Raw genomic sequence first — 13,360 nt, 5'->3', positions numbered from 1 at the left:
CCCAATAGCCAAGTCAACATACAATATTCATAAATGAGCAGCCCCAAGTCTGCCAGAGGGTAATAATATTTACCTCCAGGGTGTATTGTGAGGCTTAATCCATTAGTATACGTAAAGCATTTGGGGATCCCATAGTCAAACGGCTAAATTATACTGTATAATATATTCAGCCAGTTCAGCTTGTGTTATATGTTCTATTACAAGCTAGTCTCCTCTGTTCAATATGTAGATGGGGCTAGGGAAGAGGTATGGCCCTCGTTGCTCTCAGAATGCTGATGGCACCCAGCCCTATCTCCTTCTACTTCATCCAACCCAATATGAGATGCTGAACATTCAGTGCCTGAATGAGACTGGGACAGGAGTCAGAGCTGGCTGGCATCAGCACTCAATCCAGGTAAGCCTGAGGTAACTTTAAGAGACCTGGGAAAGTCACTAGAAAATGTGCCACTGCATCCCCACTCCAGAAGGATTTATCAAGGGCATGGCAGCCTGGATTGAATCAAGCCCCTTATGTTTTGTATCATTTATATCTCCAGCTGGGAGCATGCCACTTAGATTCTTGAAGGGATTCATCCAGTGGTTACAAACTCCATCCTTTCATGCTACAGAATGAGGAGAAGGAGCATATAGGGCTGGCCTCCAGTACCACCCACAGTCATCAACAAGTTTCAGAGTAGCAGCCGTGTTAGTCTGTATCCGCAAAAAGAACAGGAGTACTTGTGGCACCTTAGAGACTAACAAATTTATTTGAGCATAAGCTTTCATGGGCTACAGGGCAGTTTAGTCAGGTCCCTAAACAATCCTGACTTTTTCCATGGTTACATCTCCAAAAGTTAGGGCCAAATTCTGTCACCTTCGGTCAGGTCAACTACTTTCTTCTCCCAGGGCCGGCCTTACCTAAAATAATGCCCTGGACAAGGCTGGGGGTGGGACAGGATTTGGGGGGGTGGATCTGGGTTGGGGGTGGAGCTTGGTTGGGGGCGGAGCAGGGGATGGGGTGAACTGGAGCTGGAGATGAGGGAGGAGCAGGGGATGGGGGAGGAGATGCAGGTATTTCAGGGGATGGGGAAAGACTGGGGCTGGAGATGGGCCACAGCTGTGAAGTGAACAGGGCTGAGGACGGAATGGGGGTGTGGCAGAACTCTGTTATTGTGACTCTCTTGATAGCGCTCCCCACCCCCCCGAAGCATGGCACCCTGGATGGTCACCCACAGCAACCATCCCTAAAGCCAGCCTTGCTTACTCCACAAACAGTCCTGTTGTTTTCAGTGAAACTACTCACAGCGTAAGATACTACTTGGCCTGAGTGAGGATGGCAGAATCCAGTCCTTAGGATCGCCAAAGCATGCTGACAAGGGAGCTATTCCTCCAGCCTTGTGTTTAGAGGCAGGCCAGGATGCTACTGTTATATAAGAGCCTAGTAAAATTCTAACAGCTGAGGGCGAGGAATAGGTTTACAGGCACTGAGAATATTAGCATTTTCTGTATTGCTTGTATTACAGTAGCTCCTGAAGATCCCAACTGCAAGCAATCAGGACTCTATTATGCTAAGTGCTGTGCAAACACATAGCAAGAGACAGGCCCTGCCTCAAAGAGCGAATAATCTAATTAGATTAGACAGGCAAAGGTTGGGAGGGGAAACAGGTGCAGAGATTGGGCCAGGGTCATTCAGCAAGATCAGTGATGGTGTAGAAATAGAAGCCAGGTCTCCCAAGGACCAGTCTAGTGCTCTAGCCACTGGACTTCATTGTCATTTTATGTTCCAGGGCTGGTGCATTGGTATGGCCTGCTTGCAAGGACATACAAATGGAACTGACTAAGCCACTGACTTAAAAAAAAAAAAAAAAAAAAAACACTGTTAGATTGAGCCTCTTTCCTCCCGTTATTCTTAATTGGGCTTTATTTCTTGTTTGGTGTTTTCTGCACAGTTAAACAAGCTGACAGACCTTTTTCTTCTTGAATGAAAATGAGATTTTGCATGAGACATGCATGGTAATGAAAGATATGTGCAAGAGCAGCTTTATTCTACAGAACGTTTCAGGAAGAAGATTAGGGAGGGGGAACAAAATCGGCCAAAAAACAGGATGAAATCAAATTCTCATGCAAAGGTGGATCTGCTCCGTGTACATTACAATGGGGACACTTGAATTTCTCCTGCTGAAGGAGGCTGTAAAAAAGCAAGAGGGGTATTAAGTGACACCTAGGCTAGCCTCTTTGTGCAAGCCCATTAGGAACCATTGATCAGCTGCTATGCACTACATGCCTAGCGACAATAGAGAAACAGGGAAGCATTGTTAGGCTAATGGAGTAAGTAGGCTGCTGCTTCCCACTGCTCAGGAGGCCAGACTTGCAAGGGAATCAATACAAAGCTCTGATGACTAGCCACGGATCCATAATTGATGTTAGCTGTTATAATAAATAAAATTTAGTGGCTAAACTCAGATGGTTATAATAATAGTGCACTGAACTAAGCTGTGTTGAAAGGGCAGAGAGAAATTACTACTCATAACATAATGTATGAGAAGGCGACACATTCCGTTAGCAGCTAAATACTGGTTACAGTGAGGTCAAAGGCAAAATTCTCATTGGCTTCAATTTTACCAAGATAGAGCCCTAATGAGTGGAAGTGGCAGCTTGCTCTCATTTGTGAATCTCTGCATGAACCTTATTCATGGTGGACGCAACGAAAGAGGCTGCTCCAATCTCTCATACATTCAGTGCAGATGCTACAGATCTATTTTGACAGGGAGTTTATAAATTCTGCCATGCAAAAATGCTGCCAGGATCTAACTAAGGTACTTCCATGGCTCCCCGTTATGGTAGGATTTAAGAACTTCACAATCTTTTAAGGTAGGGAAGTATTTTACAGATGGTGACTGGAGGCTACGTGACTTGCCCAAGGTCATACAGGAAGTCAGTGGCAGAGGAGGGATACTTATTTCCCAGGTTTCTTAAGTCATAGGCTAGTCAGTGCCTTAATGACTACCACCCTTCCTACAAGTCCTTTGGATGATCTATCCAAGGTTCCCTCTGTGAGGATCTGGGGGAAAAGTTAAAGGTAATTAAAAGTGGGACAAAACCATAAAATTGAGATCCTTATTCCAAACAGCCCAAAGTTTAGGTTGATTTAGATTTAGGATTGTAGATAGTAAATGAAAGGGACATCAAGAAGACAAAAAAAAAAAAAAAGGTCTATACTCAGTCTTTTCCCTCCCTTTGCAAGTCACTTATGAAAACTTTTCTGTGGCCCAGTCAATACACAGAAATTGCACCAATTTAACTACAATGATTTTGCTTACTTCAGTAACAAACCAAATTAAGTTAAAATCAATATCAGACACTCTTAAACTGATTTAAGAATGTCCATACAAGGAATTTGCACCAATTTAAATAGATCAATTTAGGGCTTGTCTATACAGTGCTTGCAACGTGTGCAATTTATAAAGCCTCTCATGGTGTTGCTTTTTAACTGCCCCTTCTGGCACACTCTAAAGCAGTGGTTCTCAACCTTTCTGGGCTCAGGACCCACTTGTAAATGTTGATGGCCTGTCACGACCCAGTAAATAGTCTGAGGGTGGAGGCCTTGGGGTGGTTTCAGTTGGCTCCTGCCATCCCAGGGGGATTGGGTCCTGCCCAGCACTCACCCCACAGTGGCAGCTCCTGTGCGGTGGGGCTGGTAGGGCTTGGCTCTCCGCACCAGGCATTGCAACCTCCAGGGTTGCAATGCCGCTCAGGTCTGGCATCACCCCCTAAATGGACCAAATGTGTGTGAGTGGAGTTGTGACCTGGCTCATAGGGTTGTAGTGCCACTCACTCAAATTTGGCCTACCCAGACTCCCATCAGCATGATGGCTGGGCCAAACCGGAGTGGCACTGGGACCCCAGAGGTTGCAGTGCCTGGAGCAGGGAGGTGAGCCCAGCCAGTCCCATGGGACAGGAGCTGCTACACAACCCTTTGAAACATTCTGGCGACCCAATTTTGGGTCCAGACCCACAGGTTAAGAAACCTTGCTCTAAAAGGTACCTCGTTCATGTTAACGTAGGGCTATGTCTCAATTCTATCTCTCAGTTGCCATCAAAAAAGTGTAAAGTTCAAGATACTAAAAGACAAACTGCTTGGAAAGCAGAGTTTGACAGTATAAATATTCCAGGGGAAAAATACAAGATATATGGATTGCAGATAGTTAGACATTCTATAAATCTGCCTCAGTGGCGCTACATAGTTCATTCTGTCACAGCATCCAAGTGACCAAGGTTAGGAAACATAGCACAGGAGAGAGTTTCTAGCAGTGTATATCATTGTAGCTGAGTTGTGTTTGGACACTTTTTGTTGGTTTAATATCTTGAGGTCTCTTTGTGTGCAAGAGTGGGCTGAAGGACAAGATTCAGGAATAGAGCTCCAATTTCATCATATAGCATTACATCATCGTGTCATAGATTATCCTTTGAAACAGGCTATCAATCTCAATATACCGAAGGAATGAGCCTAAGAAGAAAAAGGATTCTCTTACTCCAAAGGAGACAACATTATAATATTTAATCAAGTGATGCCTTAGAGGCGCTGCTTGACACAAGCACTAACTGCAAAGCTGAAGGACAAAGGCCACAACTAACTCATTGTCTGAAGGTTATTTTCTCAGAATGAAGTAGCATGTCCACATACACTACAGAGTTAACAGAAGTTATATGGTTTTCTGAGGTACTCAGAGTTCCTGCCTGGTCCTTAAAGGTGACCAACTAAGGGTTGGAGGAAGGGTGGGGGAGGGAGAACCATAGGCTTCTGCCCTTTTTGGTTTCTTTGTAATTAGAGAAGGCCAGAAAAGTTTTTGTCCAAAAGTGCTTTTTTCCCCCCCATGCTTTCGTTTGTCTACATTAGAACATTGGAAACACACATCTTGTCTATCTTGGAAGTCTCTCTGGTGACTGAAGAGCTAAAGGCTTTGTGACATCACAAGAAAAAGAAAAAAAGAACAAGACCAAAAACAAAAAAAACCCCAAAACAACATGTTTTTAATTTGAGGTAAAATCCTAGACAACACTGGCAGGTTGTAGTTTTCACATGAGTTAGCACATCAAGTTAGAGACTAATCTTCAGTGAGCTAACACAGGTTAAGAGCACACTTTTTTCTCCTTGTGAAGGCCAGGCCCTTAAAAGGAGCAATTTTTAGTCTGATTGTGTAAACACATACATATCCCCAAAGCCTGATTACCAATGAGAGACAGGATAGCCAGAGTGCAGGAGCTCACAGCACATGTGGCTGGAGAATCTCAGGGCTCATCTACAATTTGAGCTGCAGCACTCAGTGAAGATGCTACTTACTCCGACAGGAGGGGTTCTGCAGCTGGCGTCGGTACTCCACCTAGGTAGGATCGTTGACGGGAGTCCTTGTCTACACTGGAGGTTAGGTTGGTTTAATGGCGTCATTCAGGGGTATGGATTGATACTCTTAAAATAAATTTTAAAAAAGAATAAAAAAAAGTGAGAAAACCTAAAACAAACTTCTTTCAGACCTTCTTTATATATTGTAGAGAAGCTAAAAATGGCACAATGCCAATAGTTTAATAACTCCATTGCAGGTCATCTTTAGAGATTCTTCACCATGTATCTGAATCCCCAACCCCTTGTCCCCACTATCCTTCATGCAGAGAAGAACCAAATGCCACTGCATGAAAGGGCCTGTCAGCTAGAGAGGTGGCTGTTGATCCGTGTGAAATGCTCTTTTCCCCTAGCCCTCTGTAATGAGGTGTCCCCTACCTCAAGCACCCCCTTCCTGAGCGTCCAGCTCCAGTCTGTCCCAGATTCTTTCTGCTATTGTTCCAGGACTCCATTCTCTAAGCCAGCTGTCTGAGAGCTCCCAGATTCATTTTTTTCTCCCATGACTTTTCTCCAGTAGCCCCAAGTTGGGTTTCCTGAGAGAGAACTCCCCTGAGGGTTCCATTCACCCAGACCTCCATGCCTGTGAATCCTATTTCAACTCCTGTGATTCTCCCTTCCAACATCAACCCTCTTTTTTTGGGCTTGGGTTTCCCCAATGAGGCAGGTTCTTCCCCTTGTTCATAGGGGCCTCTGCACATGCTGCCTCATAACTCGGCAGGGGTTCCCCAGTTCCAGCCAGTCCTCACCAACAACTATACTTTACCCTTTGTCCTTCCCACTGGCTCTCAGCACTAGCTTTCCTCTGCTCTGTTTCTCCCTGAGTCTCTCCCTTCCTCATCAGGCAGTTCTCACCTGCCACTTTCCTGACTGATATCCCTGGGGAGAGACTGAGATGGGGGAGGGGTATGATCCAGGTGCCCTCTCAAGGGATATCAAGCAAAACACTTTCTTATAGATGACAGAGATGGCAAAGTCCTATTTGCAATATGCTTTCTTAATGCTTTGCCAATTCAGCTTATAAGCATCTCAAGCCACTTCTCTTGAAATGGTTTTCAGTTACCTAATAGATCTCTATTCTTTTTAGTACTAGAACCTACCCTGGTGCCCTGTTGCGCTAGGTGCTGTACACAGCCACAGAGACAGCCCCTGCCCTAATCTAAATAGACAAGACAAAGGAAGAAGTATCTTCCCTATTGTACAGATGGGAAGTGGAGGTACAAAGGAAGATAAGGGAATTAGGCACCCAGCTCCCATTGAATATCACTGGGATTTGGGCACTTAACTGACAAAGATTCTTTTGGAAATACCAGCCTAAGTGACTTCCCTGAGGTCACAAAGGAAATCTGTGGCAGCATTGCTAATTTAGTGTTTGACCCGATCCTGTCTGCTGATCATTGCTGAGAGCCAGAGTAGATCTTTACAGCTGGATACACCACCATTAAAGAAGTTTTCTGAAGAGTAAGTTGGGAATTTTTTTATTAGCAGACAAAATGTGAATGTTCACATTCCTGCTCACTCCAGAGACCTCAACGGAGCTGCAAGAGCTGGCGTCTGTCGTCAGCTTTAATACTCCAGCTGAAAGACAGAGTCAACATTTTCTGAACCGTAATGCACTATGACAAATTTCAGATCAAAGGACACGGACCATGTGACTGTGATGATCATCATCCTGCTGATTTTATTGGCAAGGAAAGCTAGCATGTTTTTTGCATCAGCATTTTAGGACCTGTCTACGGGGGTGGGGTGAGGAGCATCAGTTAGCTGAACTGATTCAGGCTAATGTGGATTAAGGTGCTTTCTCCAGTCAGCTTAGACCAGGCCAAAAAGCCACATTTTTGTGAGAAGTAATTGCATCCATGTTAATCAGAGCGCAGGATATGCTGGCTACTCAGAACTTCATGGCAAGTCAGGATAGAATTCACCATTTTCAGCTCCAAAGCCCCAGCCCCTACTGCATGCGCTGAAAGAGAATCCCTCTTAGAGCTAGAGGGCCAAGGATGCACAGCTGAGCAGTTCTGATTCACATATTGGGGAGCAAGAGTACACACTAAGGGGTTGACAGTATTAAACCAGAGATGTGGATTTAATTCCTGGCTCTGCTAGTATTCCTGTGTGACTACAGGCAAGTGACTTGAGTTTGAAAACGTTAGCCTGTGTATCTATCTACAACCAGGGTTTGAAATCCAGCTATCGGCTCTTAATTAAAAGTTGCCTGATTTTCAGAAGTGCTGAGTACCCATAAATGCTACAGAAGTCAGTAGAAGTGGTGTTCAGTACCCTGAATCGTCAGGCTACTGCTATTTAGAGGCTAACAATGAATGTAGGAGTCTATCTTTAGGCCCCCAGGATGAAAAATTCTCCGTGTCTCAGTCTCCATCTGTAAAATAGGAATAGTCATATTTCCCTAACTCTCAGAGGTATTACGAGGATAAATATGTGAATATTGGCAGGATGTTCAGATACGATGGGTTGTCTCAGTTCAGGGCTACTGCGCCTGTATTCCCGCTCTACGCTCCAACAAGGGTACCCACTCAAGGTCCCCAGCTTCTCAGCTATCACCTCTCTTGGGCAGAGATATGACAGGTATTTCCAGGCTACACAGCTCCCTGCCTACACTATGAATTCCCCAGCAAAGACAGACTGCCTAAGTGAACAGTCCTTCAGTCCCCACACAGGAGTTTTCCTGACCTGACCTATGTATCACTCCTTTTGCTCAAAAAAAAGAATGTCAGTCTGTGAGGCCTTTCTTTATAGAGTTTGGGGTTTTTTTGATATGTCCTCCTCCTAACAGGTAATCAGCAGACAAAAGGTCACCGCCTCTGGCTCAAAAGGAAGCTTTAAAAGGCTGAGTTCTTGCATAACCAGAGTAGGTGTAATTGCATTCACCTCCCCCTAGAGATTTCCTGCAAAACCAATTTAACTTTAAAAGTTCATTCTTGTCTTGGCCCATTGTTTCAAATAGTCTTCTGAAGCTCACAAGACTTCCCAAGGTTTAAATAAATCAGGTCTTCTAGACAAGTTACACACAATACCACAATTGACCCATAAACATTTGCATTTTTAATCCAATGAGCTCATAAGATTCTTAAAATTATTTCAATGAGGTTTGTCCAGGATATTGCCCGTGGATGATGGAGGATATTTATAAGAATGGCCATATTGGGTCAGACCAAAGGTCCATCTGGCCCAGTTTCCTGTTTTCCAACAGTGTCCAATGGCAGGTGCTTCAGAGGGAAATGAACAGAACAGGTAATCAAGTGATCCATCCTCTGTTGCCCATTCCCAGCTTCTGGCAAACAAACAGAGGCTAAAGACACCATCTCTGCCCATCCTGGCTAATAGCCACTGATGGACGTATCCTCCATGAATTTATCTAATTCTTTTTGGAACCCTGTTATAGCCTTTACGTTCCTAGATAGATAGGTTCATCCTTGTCAATGGCCCAGCACTGATTATTATTATTATTTGCATTGCAGTAGCACCTCCAAGAAGATCAGGGGTCTATTGTGCTTGGCACTATTTGTACACATCATAAGGACAGCCCCTGACCCAACAAGCTTATAATGGAGATAGACGAGACAGACAAAGGGTGGGAGAAAAATGTTATCCTCAATTTGCTGGTGGGAAATTGAGGTGCAGAAACACGGTCTGTGGCAGAAGAGGGTATTGAACTCAGGACTCCTGGGTCCCAACCCTATGTCTTAACCTCTCTTAGGGTATGTCTACACTGCGATTGGGAGCGTACTTCCCAGCCCGAGTAGATAGAAACACACTCGCTAGCCACCTGAGTACAAACCCACCCGTACCCCCTGGGTAGATACTCAGGCAGCTAGCCCAAGCCACCACGCATCCTATCCCGAGTTACGCTGGTATCTTTACCACACAAGCTCATGCAAAGCTAGCATGTGTCTGGCCACTCGTGCTGGGAAGCACACTCCCAGCTGCAGTGTAGATGTACCCTGAGTGACAATCTTGAATATGTAGGAGTTTTTCTAATGATGGGTAAAATTGAGTAAGAAAGGTGATCGTTTCTATTTTATTTGCTTAGTTGTCTTTTCTTTTTTTGAAAAAAAAAAAAAAAAATATCATGGATACACACAAAGCCTACCTTCAGTGGAGACCAGGGCCGGCTCTAGGCACCAGCCCTCCAAGCACGTGCTTGGGGCGGCACTTTCTAAGAGGCGGCATTCCGGCCTCCCTTTTTTATTTTTATTTTTTATTTTTTTGCTTGGGGCGGCATTGCCAGGAGCCGACCCTGGCCCAGCCACTCGCCCTGCCTGTGGGAGCTGGGAACCGCGCCCCCTGCCCAGCCCGGCGGCGCCCTGTACAGCGCTGCCCTGGGGAGACTCGGCGCGGCAGCGGCAGCAGGACCCCATCTCCCTCCCTGCACCCCGGGCGCCGCTTCCCTCCCCCCCCCCCCCACTCCGGGAGCCCCTCTCGCGGCCGCTGCAGCCCGGGCTGCGGCGGTGGCTAGAGGGGCTCCCGGAGTGTGTGAGGAGCGCGGAGGGAGAGAAGCGGCGCCCCCTGGAGCCGAGCCCGGGCTGCGATGGAGGTGAGAGGGGCTCCCAGAGTCAGGGCCGCCCGGGGGGGGGGGGGGGGAGGGAGTGGGGCAATTTGCCCCAGGCCCCGGGTATGTGACTCCAAGGCTCCCCCCGCCTCCGTCTTCCCCCATCCCCCGGCATCTCAGACGGTAAGGGGGCGGGGCTGCAAGCTGCGGCCGAGCGGCGGGAACTCAGGCCCCGCTGGAGACACCAGGCGGCTGCAGCGATGTTTGGGAGAGGGGTAAGCGGCATGGTAAGGGGCCGGGGCACCCGAGACCCCATCCCCCACAGCCCTGACCCCCAGCTCTGAGCTCAGCCCCTCTAAGCCGGGCACCCCCCGACCCCATCCCCCACAACCCTGACCCCCAGCTCCGAGCCCAGCCCCTCTGAGTCGGACACCCCCCAACCCCATCCCCCACAACCCTGACCCCCAGCTCCGAGCCCAGCCCCTCTGAGCCGGACACCCCCCGACCCCATCTCCCCCACAGCCCTGACCCCCAGCACCGAGCCCAGCCCCTCTGAGACGGACACCCCTCTGACCCTATCTCCCCACAGCCCAGAGCCCAGCCCCTGTGAGCCAGGTACCCCCCAACCCAGAGCCCAGCTCCCCACCCAGCCCTGGGCAACAGCAGCACCACCCCTAGGCAGCGACAGCCCATTGGCACCAACCATCACCATCACCCAGCAACAGCCCATTATGTAATTGCAAATGTAGACATACCATTAAAGCATTTAATGTTTTTAAATAATGTATTTAGTGTATTTTCAAATTATTACAAATTAATTTTTGAATCTATTTCACTAGTTATTTTTTACATTTCCAAATAAATGTTACTCTAGTATTGCAACTTTTTTTTATGGAAGGGGCCCCCGAAATTGCTTTGCCCCAGGCCCCCTGAATTCTCTGGGCAGCCCTGCCCAGAGTGTGTGAGGAGCCGGGGAGGGAGGGAAGCGGGGTCCCCTGGAGCCGAGTCCGGGCTGTGGCGGCGGCGAGAGGGGCTCCCGGAGTGTGTGAAGAGGTGAGCGGCCGGCTGGGCTCGTCGGTGCTGAGCAGGTAGCCCCGCAGCCGGAGATCCTCGTCTTCCCGCCCGCCGGGGCTGGGCCAGGGTGCGGTGAGGCTGAAGAGCAGCAGGTCTGGGGGGCTTTCCAGGTCCTCGGCTGCCAGCATGTCAGGGGTGAGGGCAGTGAGCACAAACTTATCCACCTTGGCCACCAGCAGCGCCGCAAAGCCCAGGGAGGGGCCGTGTTCTCCGCACCGCCCCGCAGCCACACTGCCACCTGGAAGTACTCCCACTCCGCGCCGCCCAGCAGCTCCACCCGCATGGGGACAGAGTCACAGCTGGGCCAGGGCTTGGCCGCCATGTGCTGGTAGCGGATCCCACGTTTGGGGGGGAGCCCAGTGCTGGGGTGGCAGGGGGTGCAGGGGGGAAGAGAGCCCAGTGCTGGGGCGGCAGGGGGGGCACTGGTGGGCTTGGGGGGGGGGCAGCCAAAAATTTTTTTGCTTGGGGCAGCAAAAAACCTAGAGCCGGCCCTGGTGGAGACATCTCAACTGTTGAGAGCACACTCAGTTTTTGGTACTTGCCATGGTGTGGCTTTAGCATTCAAAAGCTAATTGGTAGGAAGAGTCAGATATTTAGTACAATCCCTTCCATTTGAGTATGTTTTTTAAAGTACATTTTTTCCCCTCCATGCTAAATGCATTTTTCACTGGGAAGACTTAAAATGCAATTATCAAATAACCCATGTGCAATGATAAGAAATTCACCCTACTTCTACCACCTAATCTCATTTATTCAATAAGGATCCTGCTATCCTGTTGCACTCACTGTGGGCTAATCTGTAACAACATGTTATATTGCATGCAAATTGGTCTGCATTTTTCCCTTCCCTCCTGCCCCCTCCCATATTCACACAATCATGCCTTGCAAGACACTGTGAGAGAAGAATAAATGGAAGAAACCCACAGCACTCTGCAATGACTCCCTTGGGCCAGGCATCAGAATCCACCCTTTATCTTTAAGGTATTTACAGCCAGTCCTTAATTCTATTTGATTCTTGGGAAATGCCACAAACTACTTTTTGCAGGGATAATGCGATATGACTTAAAGGAAAAAAGAAAGAAAGAAATCAGCATTTGTGGTTTCAAAGGAAGAGCTTAAATGCACATCAACGGCATCTTCCCAATCCTTGTTTCTATCCATTTCTGATACAAGTTAAATACACTTAAGCCTTTCTGTTTCCTGCAGCCCATCTTGCAGTGCACAGTTCAGTCAAATAAGGTGCATTTCAAGCCTGAAGCAAGAAGTACAGAAGGAGAGAAAGCTAAACCCTGCTGCTTTAAAATAATAATGTTTTGCACTTCAGTAGCACCTTGCATTCACAGATCTCAAAGTACTCACTGATGAATGGAGCCTCACAAGCCCTGGTAAGATAAAGTCAACCAGTCAGTCCTATGCCTTAACCGGAAGGCTATTAGTCTTCCCTGTGGCCTAGCCCCTGCCTACACTAGGGAAATTTTCTAAATATTTCCCACCATTGCTAACATTGGCTCCCCACCCATGGTGTAAATCACATTGGGAGCCCTACTGCAGAGGGTTTCATTAGGAATAGTGAAGCTGAACAAGTGTAATATGCTGCTGAGTTGCTCCCAGCCTAACTCCCACCTGTTCCCTCAATAAGAGGCTCTCTGACTCCAGTTTCACAGATACATCTTCCCTATTTTACAAAACATTTTAATATAAACATTAAAAACAAACACACAAAAATGACGCCCAGATCCCTACCCAGTGTCCCTTTGGCCAGAGGTTGCTAGCACATAGCTGAGTTATATAGCATGATATAGCTTGATCTCCTCTACAGGTGACCACACCAGGAATGAACTCTGTCTCTCTCTCTTCCCCCCCCCCCCCCCCCGCCCCTTCCCAACCTGTCTCTGTGTCTAGCTAACACTCTCTCTCTCTCTGGAGTCTCCCTGTGTGTTTGGCCTCCGGATGGCTCTCTGCCTCTCCATTCCGTGATGATCTTTGTTGGCTCCCTGTGGATGTTGTGTTTGCTGGCTCCTAGGCATCTCCTCTTCCTTCGGATCACTTGTCCCTTTTGTGTACTCATCTCATCTGACCTAGGTGCCACTGCACACTCACAACTCCTTCTGGTCTCTCTCTAATGGCTGGATCCCTGGCTCACCTGTTGTACTCTAGCGCCTGCTTTCTCTGATGGTTGGCACTCTCCTCTCAGTGGTGTCCCCATCCCCATCCCTCATTGGTAACAGGGTTTTGGACCTTTGTCCCACCAGTGCTTGTGCTGGACTGTTTTGGCCCCCCGTGACGCAGTATTCCTGTGTGTATGGGGTCTGAACCATAGGAAAGAGCCTTGTGTAATGGTCTCTTAGCTGTTTTCACAGCTGACTCCACCTTCTTAATTCTACGGGCATGGTGAGGAGGAG

The 13,360-nt window shown here is 47.7% G+C and overlaps 1 protein-coding gene across 6 annotated transcripts in view; it reads right to left on the bottom strand.

Moving 5' to 3' along the window:
- GALNT9 (polypeptide N-acetylgalactosaminyltransferase 9) overlaps window positions 1-13,360 on the bottom strand; it is a 903,908-nt gene that overhangs the window by 833,270 nt on the left and 57,278 nt on the right. For all 6 annotated transcript variants that reach the window (XM_065568515.1, XM_065568512.1, XM_065568518.1 and 3 more), the window contains exon 2: window positions 5,321-5,446. The gene's annotated coding sequence lies outside the window, so the exon portion shown is untranslated. The remainder of the gene's footprint in view (window positions 1-5,320; window positions 5,447-13,360) is intronic.

The sequence above is a fragment of the Chrysemys picta genome, chromosome 15 (assembly GCF_011386835.1).
Source record: "Chrysemys picta bellii isolate R12L10 chromosome 15, ASM1138683v2, whole genome shotgun sequence".
In the NCBI taxonomy this organism is placed as follows: domain Eukaryota; kingdom Metazoa; phylum Chordata; order Testudines; family Emydidae; genus Chrysemys; species Chrysemys picta.
Note: the sequence above shows the minus strand (reverse complement) of the source record. Positions and strands in the feature narration are given on the sequence as shown.